This window comes from Neoarius graeffei, chromosome 20 (assembly GCF_027579695.1).
Source record: "Neoarius graeffei isolate fNeoGra1 chromosome 20, fNeoGra1.pri, whole genome shotgun sequence".
Lineage (NCBI taxonomy): Eukaryota > Metazoa > Chordata > Actinopteri > Siluriformes > Ariidae > Neoarius > Neoarius graeffei.
The window spans coordinates 55430459-55446793 of NC_083588.1; the positions used below are offsets into that span (position 1 = coordinate 55430459).

Here is a 16335-nt window from a genome sequence, read left to right on the forward strand (position 1 = left end):
GGGCCTTTCTGCATGGAGTTTGCATATACTCTGCGTGGGCTTCCTCCGAGTACTCTAGTTTCCTCCCACAATCCAAAAACATGTGGATTAGGTCAACTGACTACTCTAAATTGCCCATAGGTGTGTATGTGTACCCACCACCAGATGAGGGCTTGGGTCCCTCTGGTGTGCTACAGTGGTGCCTGAAAGTTTGTGAACCCTTTAGAATTTTCTATATTTCTGCATAAATATGACCTAAAACATCATCAGATTTTCACACAAGTCCTAAAAGTAGATAAAGAGAACCCAGTTAAACAAATGAGACAAAAATGTAATACTTGGTCATTTATTTATTGAGGAAAATGATCCAATATTACGTATCTGTGAGTGGCAAAAGTATGTGAACCTTTGCTTTCAGTATCTGGTGTGACCCCCTTGTGCAGCAATAACTGCAACTAAACGTTTCCGGTAACTGTTGATCAGTCCTGCACACCGGCTTGGAGGAATTTTAGCCCATTCCTCTGTACAGAACAGCTTCAACTCTGGGATGTTGGTGGGTTTCCTCACATGAACTGCTCGCTTCAGGTCCTTCCACAACATTTCCATTGGATTAAGGTCAGGACTTTGACTTGGCCATTCCAAAACATTAACTTTATTCTTCTTTAACCATTCTTTGGTAGAACGACTTGTGTGCTTAGGGTCGTTGTCTTGCTGCATGACCCACCTTCTCTTGAGAGTCAGTTCATGGACAGATGTCCTGACATTTTCCTTTAGAATTCACTGGTATAATTCAGCTGGTATAATAATTGTTCCATCAATGATGGCAAGCTGTCCTGGCCCAGATGCAGCAAAATAGGCCCAAACCATGATACTACCACCACCATGTTTCACAGATGGGATAAGGTTCTTATGCTGGAATGCAGTGTTTTCCTTTCTCTAAACATAACGCTTCTCATTTAAACCAAAAAGTTCTGTTTTAGTCTCATCCATCCACAAAACATTTTTCCAATAGTCTTCTGGCTTGTCCATGTGATCTTTAGCAAACTGCAGACAAGCAGCAATGCTCTTTTTGGAGAGCAGTGGCTTTCTCCTTGCAACCCTACCATGCACACTATTGTTGTTCAGTGTTCTCCTGATGGTGGACTCATGAACGTTAACATTAGCCAATGTGAGAGAGGCCTTCAGTTGCTTAGAAGTTACCCTGGGGTCCTTTGTGACCTCACTGACTATTACGTGCCTTGCTCTTGGAGTGATCTTTGTTGGTTGACCACTCCTGGGGAGAGTATCAACAGTCTTGAATTTCCTCCATTTGTACACAATCTGTCTGACTGTGGATTGGTGGAGTCCAAACTCTTTAGAGATGGTTTTGTAACCTTTTCCAGCCTGATGATAATCAACAATGCTTTTTCTGAGGTCCTCAGAAATCTCCTTTCTTCGTGCCATGATACACTTCCACAAACGTGTTGTGAAGATCAGACTTTGATAGATCCCTGTTCTTTAAATAAAACAAGGTGCCCACTCACACCTGATTGTCATCCCATTGATTGAAAATACCTGACTCTAATTTCACCTTCAAATTAACTGCTAATCCTAGAGGCTCACATACTTTTGCCACTCACAGATATGTAATACTGGATCATTTTTCACAATAAATAAATGACCAAGTATAATATTTTTGTCTCATTTGTTTAACTGGTTTCTCTTTATCTACTTTTAGGACTTGTGTGAAAATCTGATGATGTTTTAGGTCATATTTATGCAGAAATATAGAAAATTCTAAAGGGTTCACTAACTTTCAAGCACCACTGTATAATGAGCAAATGTGTCTGGAATTATGGCTACATCCACACGACAACGGCAATGAGATTTTTTTTAAATATCGCGTCCACATGGGCAACGGATCAGTAAAATATCAGGTTCATATGGCAATGCAACACTTGCTGAAAACGATGCAATACACATGCCACACCACTACATGCGCTGTAAGACGGTCCCATCGGAGACACCAGAACAATAGAAGTAGACGCATGCGCATAACTGCGCATGCGCACAGTGACTATCCCTGTCACTGTCACACGCACACACTTTCTCACTCCCTATCCTATGGATATAGTCCCTTTAAATCACGTGCTCGTTTTTTGAATGGAGACGCGGAAAGAGGAATGAACGGGGGTAGATGGAAGCCGGTATGCCAACATTCTGATATCCTCCAGAATTCTTTAATGGTCCGGAATAAACATCTGAAGAGGTGAGATTGCTCCTTTTTTTCCCTTATTTTTGCTGGCGGGATTGACTCTGCCCTAAGGGCTATTCTCTCTCTCTCTCTCTCTCTCTCTCTCTCTCTCTCACTTTGCGCCATTACACAATAAATATTCACAGTGAAAATATTTTGTAAGTGCGTTTCATGAACCAAGTTATAGGATTTGTTGACAACTCGCATCGAGTTCGTTACACTTCTACCCGGCGTGAAGCACTGACAGTCATGTGGTTGTGACGTCATCGTAAACAAATCCGTTCTACTCATCCAGACGACTTCGCAACGGCTCCGTTGCCAGATTTTTTCACTCTGGAACCCGTTCTCAAAAGATTTCATTTTGGGGCACCCAAAATGCCGGTGCCGTGTGGACGCCAGGCCGAAACGATAAACAATTTTATCAGATTCACCTGAATCCATTGCCGTGTGGACAGGGCCTTAGTTGTCTATATGAGAGAGAGAGAGAGAGAGAGAGAGAGAGAGAGACAGATGCTGTGCTAATTACAATATACAGTACGAGGAGCTCCACTCAGTAAAGCTATACTGCATGAAGATTAAAATGAAGAGATCAGACTGAGTCCAATTAAAGTGTGTGAGATGATCAAAGAAGAAATCATGCAGCGGGACATCAAATATTCCACATATTTGCCGAATCAGCGTGATTAAATGTCCATGATATGATTGATTTTTTTTTTGGTGCGTGTCGAGGTTTGTGAACTGAAGTGAACTGAAACGCACTGATATTCATGTTGATGTTAAGATTAACCTTTAATGCTGTGCACAAAAATTTAAATCAAATCATAGTTTACTTTTGTGTTTTGTGCTCTTGGGCAGGTTGTTGTCGCTACAGTTGTTTTTAAAGTTAAAATCCCAGAAAATCTTGATGTTTCATCAGAAACATGGTCTATTACTTAATACAGTAGTATTTTATTACAAAACAAGGTAACAGCAACAACAACGACATTAATGATAATGTACAGTACAGTTGTATAGTTATTTATTTATTCATACTTTTCTATATTTATAATATTCCATAATAGTATTTAGTCTGTCTGTGTGTCTGCTGCCATCCTCATAGTTGAGAGTCAGCAATCCAGGATACCATCAGCTAGCTTCTATAAATTCGCTTGGGTGATTATACAGTGGTGCTTGAAAGTTTGTGAACCCTTTAGAATTTTCTATATTTCTGCATAAATATGACCTAAAACATCATCAGATTTTCACACAAGTCCTAAAAGTAGATAAAGAGAACCCAGTTATACAAATGAGACAAAAATATTATACTTGGTCATTTATTTATTGTGAAAAATGATCCAGTATTACATATCTGTGAGTGGCAAAAGTATGTGAGCCTCTAGGATTAGCAGTTAATTTGAAGGTGAAATTAGAGTCAGGTGTTTTCAATCAATGGGATGACAATCAGGTGTGAGTGGGCACCCTGTTTTATTTAAAGAACAGGGATCTATCAAAGTCTGATCTTCACAACACGTTTGTGGAAGTGTATCATGGCACGAAGAAAGGAGATTTCTGAGGACCTCAGAAAAAGCATTGTTGATTATCATCAGGCTGGAAAAGGTTACAAAACCATCTCTAAAGAGTTTGGACTCCACCAAGCCACAGTCAGACAGATTGTGTACAAATGGAGGAAATTCAAGACCGTTGATACTCTCCCCAGGAGTGGTCAACCAACAAAGATCACTCCAAGAGCAAGGCACGTAACAGTCAGTGAGGTCACAAAGGACCCCAGGGTAACTTCTAAGCAACTGAAGGCCTCTCTCACATTGGCTAATGTTAACGTTCATGAGTCCACCATCAGGAGAACACTGAACAACAATAGTGTGCATGGTAGGGTTGCAAGGAGAAAGCCACTGCTCTCCAAAAAGAGCATTGCTGCTTGTCTGCAGTTTGCTAAAGATCACATGGACAAGCCAGAAGACTATTGGAAAAATGTTTTGTGGATGGATGAGACTAAAACAGAACTTTTTGGTTTAAATGAGAAGCGTTATGTTTGGAGAAAGGAAAACACTGCATTCCAGCATAAGAACCTTATCCCATCTGTGAAACATGGTGGTGGTAGTATCATGGTTTGGGCCTATTTTGCTGCATCTGGGCCAGGACAGCTTGCCATCATTGATGGAACAATTATTATACCAGCTGAATTATACCAGTGAATTCTAAAGGAAAATGTCAGGACATCTGTCCATGAACTGACTCTCAAGAGAAGGTGGGTCATGCAGCAAGACAACAACCCTAAGCACACAAGTCGTTCTACCAAAGAATGGTTAAAGAAGAATAAAGTTAATGTTTTGGAATGGCCAAGTCAAAGTCCTGACCTTAATCCAATGGAAATGTTGTGGAAGGACCTGAAGCGAGCAGTTCATGTGAGGAAACCCACCAACATCCCAGAGTTGAAGCTGTTCTGTACGGAGGAACGGGCTAAAATTCCTCCAAGCCGGTGTGCAGGACTGATCAACAGTTACCGGAAACGTTTAGTTGCAGTTATTGGTGCACAAAGGGGTCACACCAGATACTGAAAGCAAAGGTTCACATACTTTTGCCACTCACAGATATGTAATATTGGATCATTTTCCTCAATAAATAAATGACCAAGTATTACATTTTTGTCTCATTTGTTTAACTGGGTTCTCTTTATCTACTTTTAGGACTTGTGTGAAAATCTGATGATGTTTTAGGTCATATTTATGCAGAAATATAGAAAATTCTAAAGGGTTCACAAACTTTCAAGCACCACTGTACCTGTAACGAAAGATCCAATTGAAGTGGATGTGTAATGTGAAGCTGTTTAACAAGAACGGAAAAGTAAACGACTTCTAATGCAGTCTTCATGAAATCCATTTAACTGTTCAGTGTGATGAAGCGCTCCGAGAGACAAGCTGTTCAAGAGGTACGTGCTACACCATCACCACCAACTCCTTCCCTCCCAGGATTTCATAGGCATTCAGTGACGGCTGGTCTTCATAATGAACAGGAAGGTTGAAAATTCTGCCAACCTAGTTATAGTTTCTCGGAGTTACTGCTCTTCCAGCAGAGTTTCTGCCAGGAATTTTGAAAAATCAGTCACTGAGAAGCTAATCCGCACGGCTTGTCTTTATTCCACACTCCTGCATTTCGTGTGCTTTTACAATCACTTCAGCCAAATATCCGGGTTACAAAAAACATAACAGGAGACAACAATGATTTTTAAACCTAGACTGCCTTTCAGATTTTTCAAGTGTAGGTCATAAAAAGAATATTCCCTGACACCCAATTATTTTTGTTTAGTGGACCGAAAGCTACTGAATTCGAATCACAGACTTCCAATTTTATTAGTTTTTTTAAACAGAACAATTAATGAATTTAGACCCACGTGGTTCTAAATTTTCCGCTATTTTGTCCTGCTTCACCTTGACCCAATTCAAGATACTACGTCATGCATGACGTGGTGGGCTTTCCCTGTTTGCACAAGGCATTGTGGGATACAAATTTGAAACAGGAGAGAAAAATGGAGGACGTGAGTGTGCGAATGAAACGTGAAAGACTAACTACAGTAATGGAAAGCGAGAAGAAAAGACGTTATGTTATATACGAAGGAAAGGAAACGCAGGACCAAACTAATAAATATTGGCGCTCAGCGAGCACCTCGGTGTGATCAGCTATTCGTTTAGCGACAGAATGATGGAACTGTCACTGCACGGTCAAAGGTAAACCTGTAGATGGCAGTAATGCAACGCTGGATGCCAGCTGCTGTAAAACCCAAAAGAAGAAGGTAAACCTGCGCATGCGCACACGGACTTCCTCTGTCTGCCTGACTGCATGAAGTGAGTGATTTCAGGCACATTATTTGCTCGGGAATCCCCTCAAATTAAATAACTTCCCAACCACAGAATGGCCTGATATTTTTTGAGACATTACAGAAATAAACATATATCACAATGACCAAATTTCGGAGGGAACTAAATTTCACTGATTTTATGAAATCGAAAGGCCGTCTAGCTTTAAAACTGTTTTCTACAATCTCACGTGTCAGAATTGAAACCGTTCATAAACACATTCCTTTTTTCATCGCATGTTATTGAATAGACGCCTTCCCAAGCCAACAGAGGACTGTTGTGCTTACAGGTAGTTAGCAGTGATCATTCTATCTTTGCTACGCCATTTCATCTCAGCTAAGAAACTAGGTCCTTAGCTAACAAGTTAACTTGCTAACTTATTTATAATGGGGCATTATATTGGGGTATAAATTATATACAGGACAGCCGTGGCCTAAAAGTTCGAGAAGCAGCCTTGGGCCCAAAGGGTCGCTGGTTCAATCTCCTGGACCGGCAGGAAAATCCATGGCTAAGCCTAACCCTATGTGCCCTTGAGCAAGGTTCCTAACCCCAACTGCTCCCCAGGCCCTGGGTATGTATGTGTGTGTGTGCTCATTGTACATTACTCTGGATAATAGTGTCTGCTAAATACCTGTAACGTAACATAATGTAATACTGCTTTAAAGGGATCCTTCAGCGGATTGATTTTCAAATTTATTTTAGGTAAAATTAGTCATAGACTTCAAAAATCAAACTTTTATTTTCAGAGACCAAATAGTTGTCAAGAAAAAAAGCATTTTTTTAGAATACTGGATGGGCTTCCTGTGGTGGTGACGTATGCGATAATGTCAGGTAGTGGTCGCTTGGAGCAACTCAGCTGTTTATATTCTGTTTACATCATAGTTTTTCTAGTTTTACAAGTATTTTTTTTACTGAATTTATCAGTTTTTAAATAAGCATGGCTCATTGTGTAGCATATAAATGCCATGATGATGCTAAAAAGAAAGCACAAGCTGGAACTAGACTGCATTTCCACAGAGAAAATGCAAAGTGTGCTTGCTGAGCTGTGGCAAAGTGTTACCAACAGAAACTAGATCAGACATGAGAGCTCGCACTGCAAAATCCTTTTTACACAATCTACAGAAAGAGTATGTGTGGCAAAGTGTTACTGACAGAAACTGGAGGATCCCTTTAACAATCCTACACAGCTCACCTAAAATTGACACCAGGAAAGTAGCTACGTATCTAACGCTAGATATCTACATTGCATTCTTACTATTCGTTTTTCAATGCCATGGCGATCTTGATGTAATCGGAAAATATTATGTCTGAACGTGCCTTAAAAACAACTATGTTGGAAGCGTTTAGTGACTTGTTTTTAATATTCTTTTAATTTCTCTCTAGTATTAACCACCGGAGTTTCTCTGAAATATATGAGACAACTGTTTAGCATCATTTAGACACTGACAGACTGCCAAGCCATAAGGATCTTCTCGGGTTACACCATGAGAAAGTGCTGGTTTAGCCAACGAGCACTCCCAGTCTTTTAGCGCTAATCTAAAATAATAAGTGGATAACATTTAAGCTAATGTCAATCTGATTCCTAGATAACATTTAAGCTAATGTCAATCTGATTCCTAGATGAAGAGTCTTCAGTCAGATTTTAAAGTATGACACAAAACTTAATTTTTCAGTGCTTGTACACTTCTGGATATCTGGAGTGGCGACCAAACCACAGACTCTGAAATAAGACGCCCAGTCAGTTTCTTTTGGCCTCCTATTTTGGAAAACACATGCTTCAACAAGCCATTCAGATTCGGCTCCACTTTCTGTGCCACAAGTGAAGGTCATTAGAATAATCCCACTCCCTCATCTCCACTCATGGCTTGAGAATTCCTTTGTGAATGAAATTTCCTCATTTTGTGAATGAGGAAAGTGCTACCTGATTCTCTTGGCAATCCCTCTGTAGAGAGTAAGATCTCTGCTTGCTATGTTCGTGTGTCAAGCTTGATGTGACCTTGAGTGATTATACAGTCCAATGCATGACTTGTACCTCTTTAGGCACACCAGACAGATAAAGTCATCATTTGCATCGCTTGATATAGACAGCTGACGTTTTCTAGCTGCTCGTAGCAGCTGCTCCCGATGATCTTTCCTTTGTTGTTCAAAGTTCTGAGTACCTTTCTGAACCATGGCTCTCCAGACAGATCTGTCAATTGCTTTGTCTTCCCACGTATCAGGATTGATACTACATTCTTTCATGTTATGCTTCAAATTGTCTTTGAAGTGCTTTCACTGTCCTCCTTGAGAACGTTTGCCATTTTTGAGCTCTGAGAACAAGATCTGCTTTGGTAGACGATCATTGCTCATACACACCACATGGCCTGCACAGTGCAGTTTACGTTTGATGATCATAGCTTCTGTGTTGGCTGTTTTAGCATGATCTAAGACACTGTCATTAGTGCGTCTGCCCATCCATTTGATGTTGAGGATCTTTTGCAGGCATCTTTGATGGTATTGCTTGAGGCTATTTATATGATGACTGTAGGTTACCCAGGTCTCAGATTCATATAGGAGAATAGGGATTATTATTGCTTTGTAGACCTTGATCTTGGTTCTTGTGAAAAGGTTGTTATTATCAAAAACTTTAGTTCTGAGATGGGCAGCATGGTGGTGTAGTAGTTAGCACTGTTGCCTCACAGCAAGAAGGTCCTGGGTTCGAGCCCAGTGGCCGGCGAGGGCCTTTCTATATGGAGTTTGCATGTCCTCCCCGTGTTTGCGTGGGTTTCCTCCAGGTGCTCTGGTTTCCCTCACAGTTCAAAGACATGCAGGCTAGGTTAATTGGTGGCTCTAAATTGACTGTAAGTGTGAATGGTTGTTTGTCTCTGTGTCAGCCCTGCAATAACCTGGTGACTTGTACAGGGTGTACCCCGCTTTTTGCCCATAGTCAGCTGGGATAGGCTCCAGCTTGCCTGTGACCCTGTAGAACAGGATAAGCAGCTACAGACAATGGATGGATGGATGGATGGATGGATGGATAGTTCTGAGACGACCAAATGCTGCACTTGCTGCATTGAGGCTGCACTGGATTTCATTATTCACATCTGCTTTTGAAGAGAGGCAACTACCATAGGCGGCACAGTGGTGTAGTGGTTGGCACTGTTGCCTCACAGCAAGAAGGTTCTGGGTTTGAGCCCAGCGACTGATAAGGGCCTTTCTGTGTGGAGTTTGCATGTTCTCCCTGTGTCTGCATGGGGTTCCTCCAGAGGATAGAAAGCTCTGGTTTCCCTCACAGTCTAAAGACATGCAGCTTAGGTTAACTGGCTACTTTAAACTGCCCATCGATCAAGCTTGGAAAGGGATGGGCTCCACCAAGTTTAAATGCCCTAGACACACCAATGATGGACTGTTAATGATGGTGCCCTATGGCTTTTGCTGGCTATAGGACAAAGAAGAACTACCAAGATAAGTAAAGTGGTCAACATTTGCTAGTGTTTTTCCATTGACGGAGATACAAGTTGGCTCGTTAATTTCTCATACAGTGGGGCAAAAAAGTATTTAGTCAGTCACCAATTGTGCAAGTTCTCCCACTTAAAAAGATGAGAGAGGCCTGTAATTTTCATCATAGGTATACCTCAACTATGAGAGACAAAATGAGAAAAAAAAATCCAGAAAATCACATTGTCTGATTTTTACAGAATTTATTTGCAAATTATGGTGGAAAATAAGTATTTGGTCAATGACAAAAGTTCATCTCAATACTTTGTTATATACCCTTTGTTGGCAATGACAGAGGTCAAACGTTTTCTGTAAGTCTTCACAAGGTTTTCACACACTGTTGCTGGTATTTTGGCCCATTCCTCCATGCAGATCTCCTCTAGAGCAGTGATGTTTTGGGGCTGTCGCTGGGCAACACAGACTTTCAACTCCCTCCAAAGATTTTCTATGGGGTTGAGATCTGGAGACTGGCTAGGCCACTCCAGGACCTTGAAATGCTTCTTACGAAGCCACTCCTTCGTTGCCCGGGCGGTGTGTTTGGGATCAGTGTCATGCTAAAAGACCCAGCCACGTTTCGTCTTCAATGCCCTTGCTGATGGAAGGAGGTTTTCACTCAAAATCTCACGATACATGGCCCCATTCATTCTTTCCTTTACACGGATCAGTCGTCCTGGTCCCTTTGCAGAAAAACAGCCCCAAAGCATGATGTTTCCACCCCCATGCTTCACAGTAGGTATGGTGTTCTTTGGATGTAACTCAGCATTCTTTCTCCTCCAAACACGACAAGTTGAGTTTTTACCAAAAAGTTCTATTTTGGTTCCATCTGACCATATGACATTCTCCCAATCCTCTTCTGGATCATCCAAATGCTCTCTAGCAAACTTCAGACGGGCCTGGACATGTACTGGCTTAAGCACGGGGACACGTCTGGCACTGCAGGATTTGAGTCCCTGGCGGCGTAGTGTGTTACTGATGGTAGCCTTTGTTACTTTGGTCCCAGCTCTCTGCAGGTCATTCACTAGGTCCCCCTGTGTGGTTCTGGGATTTTTGCTCACCGTTCTTGTGATCATTTTGACCCCACGGGGTGAGATCTTGCATGGAGCCCCAGATCGAGGGAGATTATCAGTGGTCTTGTATGTCTTCCATTTTCTAATAATTGCTCCCACAGTTGATTTCTTCACACCAAGCTGCTTACCTATTGCAGATTCAGTCTTCCCAGCCTGGTGCAGGTCTAAAATTTTGTTTCTGGTGTCCTTTGACAGCTCTTTGGCCTTGGCCATAGTGGAGTTTGGAGTGTGACTGTTTGAGGTTGTGGACAGGTGTCTTTTATACTGATAACGAGTTCAAACAGGTGCTATTAATACAGGTAATGAGTGGAGGACAGAGGAGCCTCTTAAAGAAGAAGTTACAGGTCTGTGAGAGCCAGAAATCTTGCTTGTTTGTAGATGACCAAATACTTATTTTACTGAGGAATTTACCAATTAATTCATTAAAAATCCTACAATGTGATTTCCTGGATTCTTTCCCCCCATTCTGTCTCTCATAGTTGAAGTGTACCTATGATGAAAATTACAGGCCTCTCTCATCTTTTTAAGTGGGAGAACTTGCACAATTGGTGGCTGACTAAATACTTTTTTACCCCACTGTATATTTCCAGGTCGTGGTTGGTAAAGGACTTGTGTTTTGTCAACATTTAGCTTGAGTCCCAGAGCAGAATATGCATAATTGAATGTATCCATAATTTGCTGTAGCTCATTTTTGGTGTATGCTACAATGGCATTGTCATCTGTATACTGTAACTGTGATGTATGATACCACAGTCTTTGCTTTGAGTCATCGCAGGTTGAAGAGTTGCCCTTCCAATTGGTGTGAGGTTGCAAGCAAAAGCTGTGCATGGTTTTTAGCATGGGGCAATGCTGCACAACAAGGCTCCACAATCTTGGCTGCTGAACACCTTAGTCTAATAGCAAGGAGACCTCGATGACTGGAGGCATATGCAGCCACAGTGAATGATCGTTGCCCCATAAAGAGGTCCTCCATCCATTGCAGGTCTTGTTTATAGTCCTGCAGGGTGTTCACTCACCCTTCTCACCATGAGAAACAAGTTCCCAGGTCGGGTTGCTGGTTTAGTCATAGACGACTCGACCATGAAACAGATTGTACTGGGTTACATGGTACCAGTAACAGACAAGATGTCTGACCTGACATGTCTGATTAGCTGGCAGTAGAGAGGGGTGGGGTGAGCACTGACTCATTATCATTTAAAGGAACAGTCACTCAAATCAGTCGTTTTGAACAGGGCTGTTTAGACAGGGTGAGAACCGAGCCGTGATGCTTTATCCTTGTGGTATTTTGACCAAAACATGTCACAGACATTTCATTAAGACCTCAGGGAACTGTGTCAACTTGTGGAAAAGGGGTATAATATGTCGCCTTTAAGTAAGTAGTGGCTAGTGGCTAGGCTACTCAAGTCAAGTCAAGTCAACTTTATTGTCAAATATGCTATACATGCTCGACATACAGCACAGATGAAATTTCAGTCCTCTCTGACCCACGGTGCAAACAGGCAATGCAATAAATAAAAATAGAATAACTGAAATAAACAATATAAACAGTATAAACACTCTAGATAAGAAATAGACATAGACTAAACACTCACAGGTATATATACATATACAATGTATATATACATTGTATATGTATACACACACACACACACACACACACACACATATAAATTGGAGCAAAGGGACATAAAATAACAGTCAAGGGCACTTGAGGTATAGCAGGTAAACATGAAATAAGCAGTATAAACAATAAACTAATAGCTGTTAAGGTGAGGTAGTGCAGAACAGTGCAAATGAGCGAGGTAAAGTGAAATGTGCAGTCCCTGAGTTCGGTGTGCGAATGAATGTTGAGAGAGTGTGTGTGTGTGTGTGTGTGTGTGTGTGTGTGTGTGTGTTGGGGAGGGGGAAACTGTGAGGGTGACATGATGTCAGATGCTGAAGGGGGGGCAGGGGGGTGTACAGGCAGAATCTGTGGCAGGGGGCAGAGGGGGGAGGAGGGGCAGAACAGGGAGGGAGTTGAGCCTCCTGACCACCTGGTGAAAGAAACTGTCCTTGAGCCTGCTGGTTTTGGCCCGGAGACTCCACAGTCTCCTCCCCGATGGCAGCAGGCTGAAGAGGTTGTGAGATGGGCGGGTGGGGTCACCTGCAATTCTGATGGCTTTGCGGGTGAGGCAGGAGTTATAGATGTCCATAAGAGAAGGGAGAGAGACACCAATGATCCTCTCAGCTGCTCTCACGATGCGCTGCAGAGTCTTGCAGCAGGACACGGTGCAGGTGCCGTACCACACGGTGATGCAGCTGGTCAGGATGTTCTCGATGGTGCCTCTGTAGAATGTGTGCATGATGGGGGCCAGGGCTCTTACTCTCCTCAGTTTGCGGAGGAAGTCCAGATGCTGTTGGGCTTTTTTTGGCCAGTCATGCAGTGTTGTTGCTCCAGGACAGGTCTTCAGAGATGTGCACACCCAGAAACTTGGTGCTGCTCACCCTCTCCACTGCAGTACCGTCGGTAGTTAGTGGAGCATGCTGGGTGTGCACTCTCCTGAAGTCCACAATAATCTCCTTCGTCTTCTCCATGTTCAGGCGGAGATTGTTGTCCTTGTACCACATGGCCAAGCGGCACACCTCCCTCCTGTAGATTGTCTCATCACCACTGTTGATGAGACCCACCACAGTTGTGTCATCCGCAAACTTAATGAAGAGGTTGGAGCTGGATGTTGGTGTGCAGTTGTGGGTCAGCAGAGTGAAGAGGAGGGGGCTCAGCACACATCTTTGGGGGGGCCCCCGTGTTCAATGTGATGGTGCTGGAGGAGTTGCTGCTGACCCATACAGACTGTGGTCTCCCCGTCAGGAAGTCCAGCAGCCAGTTACACAGGGAGGTGTTGAGTCCCAGCTGGTCCAGTTTATGAATGAACTGCTGAGGAATGATTGTGTTGAATGCTGAACTAAAGTCTATGAACAGCATTCTGACGTACGAGTCTTTTGTCTCCAGGCGGATGAGGGCTAAGTGGAGGGCAGTAGAGATGGCGTCATTGGTCGAACGGTTGGACTGATATGCAAACTGGAAAGGGTCCAGGGCGGGGGGGGGGCAGACTTGATATGCCGCATGACTAGCCGCTCGAAGCACTTCATGATGATGGGAGTGAGTGCGACCGGGCGGTAGTCATTGAAGCAGGATGGAGACGACTTCTTTGGGACCGGGATGATGGTGGTGGCTTTAAGGCACATGAGGACAGCAGCCTGGCTCAACAAGATGTTGAAGATGTCTGTAAAGACATCTGTGAGCTCCTCGGCACAGTCTCTCAGGACACGACCAGGAATGTTATCAGGACCCGGGGCTTTCCGTGCATTTGTCGTCCTGAGAGCTCTCCTCATGCTGTCTGGGGACAGCGTCAACACCTGGTCGCCGGGAGGTGGGTGGGGTTTTCTGTGCCGTGGTGCTGTTGTCTGCCTCAAAGCGAGCGAAGAAGTCGTTCAACTGATTCAGCAGAGAGGTGGAGTTATCACAGGTCTGCGGCGAGGGCTTGTAGTCTGTGATGGTCTGAATCCCCCACCACAGGTTCCTGGGGTCTCTGCTGTCATTGAAGTAGTCAGCAATGTTCCTGGAATACTGTCTCTTGACCACCCTGATGCCTTGTGACAGGTTGGCCCTAGCTGTCCTCAGGCCCACCTCATCCCCAGCTCTGAAGGCGGCGTTCCGAGCCCTCAGGAGCCTGTGGATTTCCCCTGTCAGCCATGGCTTCTGATTTGCCCGAATGGAGATGGTTCTAGTGACTGTAACGTCATCCATGCACTTCCTCATGTAGGCAGTGACGGTCTCCATGTACTCCTGGAGATCTGTAGTGTTGCTGTAGGTGGCCGCCTGTCTGAACATGCTCCAGTCAGTGGTGGCAAAACAGTCCTGGAGTGCCTCTGAGGACCCCTCTGGCCACACACGTACCTGCTTTGTAGCTGGTTTGGTGACTTTAACCAGAGGCCTGTATGCTGACATTAGCATAACAGTGGAGTGATCTGAGGCCCCAAGGTGGGGGAGGGGGAGGGCTTTGTAGGCACCTCTATGCATGATGTAAACATTGTCCAGAGTATTGTTTTCACGTGTGGGAAAGATGATATGTCCATAGAGTTTTGGAAACACGCTCTTGGGGTTTGCATGTTTGAAATCCCCAGCCAGGATGAGGAAAGCATCTGGGTGGGCTGTCTGCTGCTCACTGATATGCTGATAGAGTTCATTAAGTGCTTCACTCCTGTTGTTATTGGAGCCAGGAGGGATGTATATTGCTACCAGCAATATGGCTGTAAATTCCCTCGGCAGGTAGAATGGCCGGCACTTAATAATTATAAACTCCACCAGTGGTGAGCAGTGTTTGCAGACCACGACAGCATCGCGGCACCAGGCATCAATGGTGTAAACACAGAGTCCTCCACAGCGAGTCTTCCCCCCCTCGACTAGCGCTCTGTCTGACCAGTAGCATGTTAGCCAGGCTAGCTGAATGGCACAGTCTGGGACGCTGTCGTTAAGCCATGTTTCCACAAACACAAGGACACAACACTCACTCACAGACTTAGAAGATGAGCGGAGTAGGCGGACATAATCCAGCTTGTTGTCCAGCGAGCGTACGTTGGCCAGAATGATCGTAGGGATAGCCGGCCAGTGAGGGATAGCCGCTAGCCTAGTTCGGATACCTCCGCGCTTGCCCCTTTTCTGCTTCCGCATGTTCCGCCTGTGGCGCTTCCACTGTGGCCTGGATGCAGGAGTGGGGGTCGGTGGTTGAGCAGGCCTCCAGAGCAAACTGTAGTCGCATAGCACTTCCGCGTCCGCTGGATTTATATCTGTGAATATAGTTCTGCGGATGTCGAGCAGAAACTCACAGGAGTGTGTGCACCTTAAGACTGATGGACGCGACAAAGACGAACAGATACACGCTGTTTTAAAACACAAAAAACACGAAAACACCGTTCTGTCGGGACGGAGAGGAGCCGCTGCGTGTGTACGTGCCGCCATCTTGTATTGTATGAAATACAATACTCACGTCTTTTTGTAACCAGCTTGCATGTGCATCTCTTAAGGAGTCCATAACTTAGCTGAAATGAGCAGGAAAAAGGGGATAAGTCTCTGTAATCACCTACTGACTATCGCTGATAGTCATGAATCTACAGTCTGGGTTAGAAAGAAATCAGTCCCAGTCTCGCTTCTTTATACCATTCTGTTTATTTATTTTTTAAAGGAAAACCTTTGATTGTAGCTATGATTCCTCTCATCCAATTATGTTTTCATGTTCCTGCTCTTTCACAGATATCGCACCTCGTTCACTCTGAACATGAAAAACAGACAATGTTTTAAAGGATGGACTGTTCAATGTGTTTAGTTTTTTTTATATGACATAATCATTACCATGAAAATGATTAGCTTTTTAAATATGCAAAGGTATACATTAGTGCTTCATAATGGTGTAATAGTTTAGCTCGAGAGTTAGGACATGTAATTCAAGCGCCAATATGACGAAGATACAGAAAATAAACTTCTCAGAAGAGGACATGACGTAAAAGACAGGAAAATAATCTGTATCATTAAAATGAATGTCACCTCATGAGACTTGTCCTAAAGCTCACGCAGTTATGAAGGATCCATGCTTATGAATTTGTTATAAAGGCCTTATGTATGCACGCTTCACATTATTACATTATTACCAATGGTGGCTTTAAGACATTAAAACTTTACGTTTCTCTATTT

General features: G+C 43.5%; 1 protein-coding gene across 1 annotated transcript in view; it reads right to left on the minus strand.

Moving 5' to 3' along the window:
• The window catches only part of kcnj19a (potassium inwardly rectifying channel subfamily J member 19a), a 67598-nt gene that overhangs the window by 3274 nt on the left and 47989 nt on the right, over nt 1–16335 (minus strand). The gene's annotated exons all lie outside the window — the stretch shown is intronic.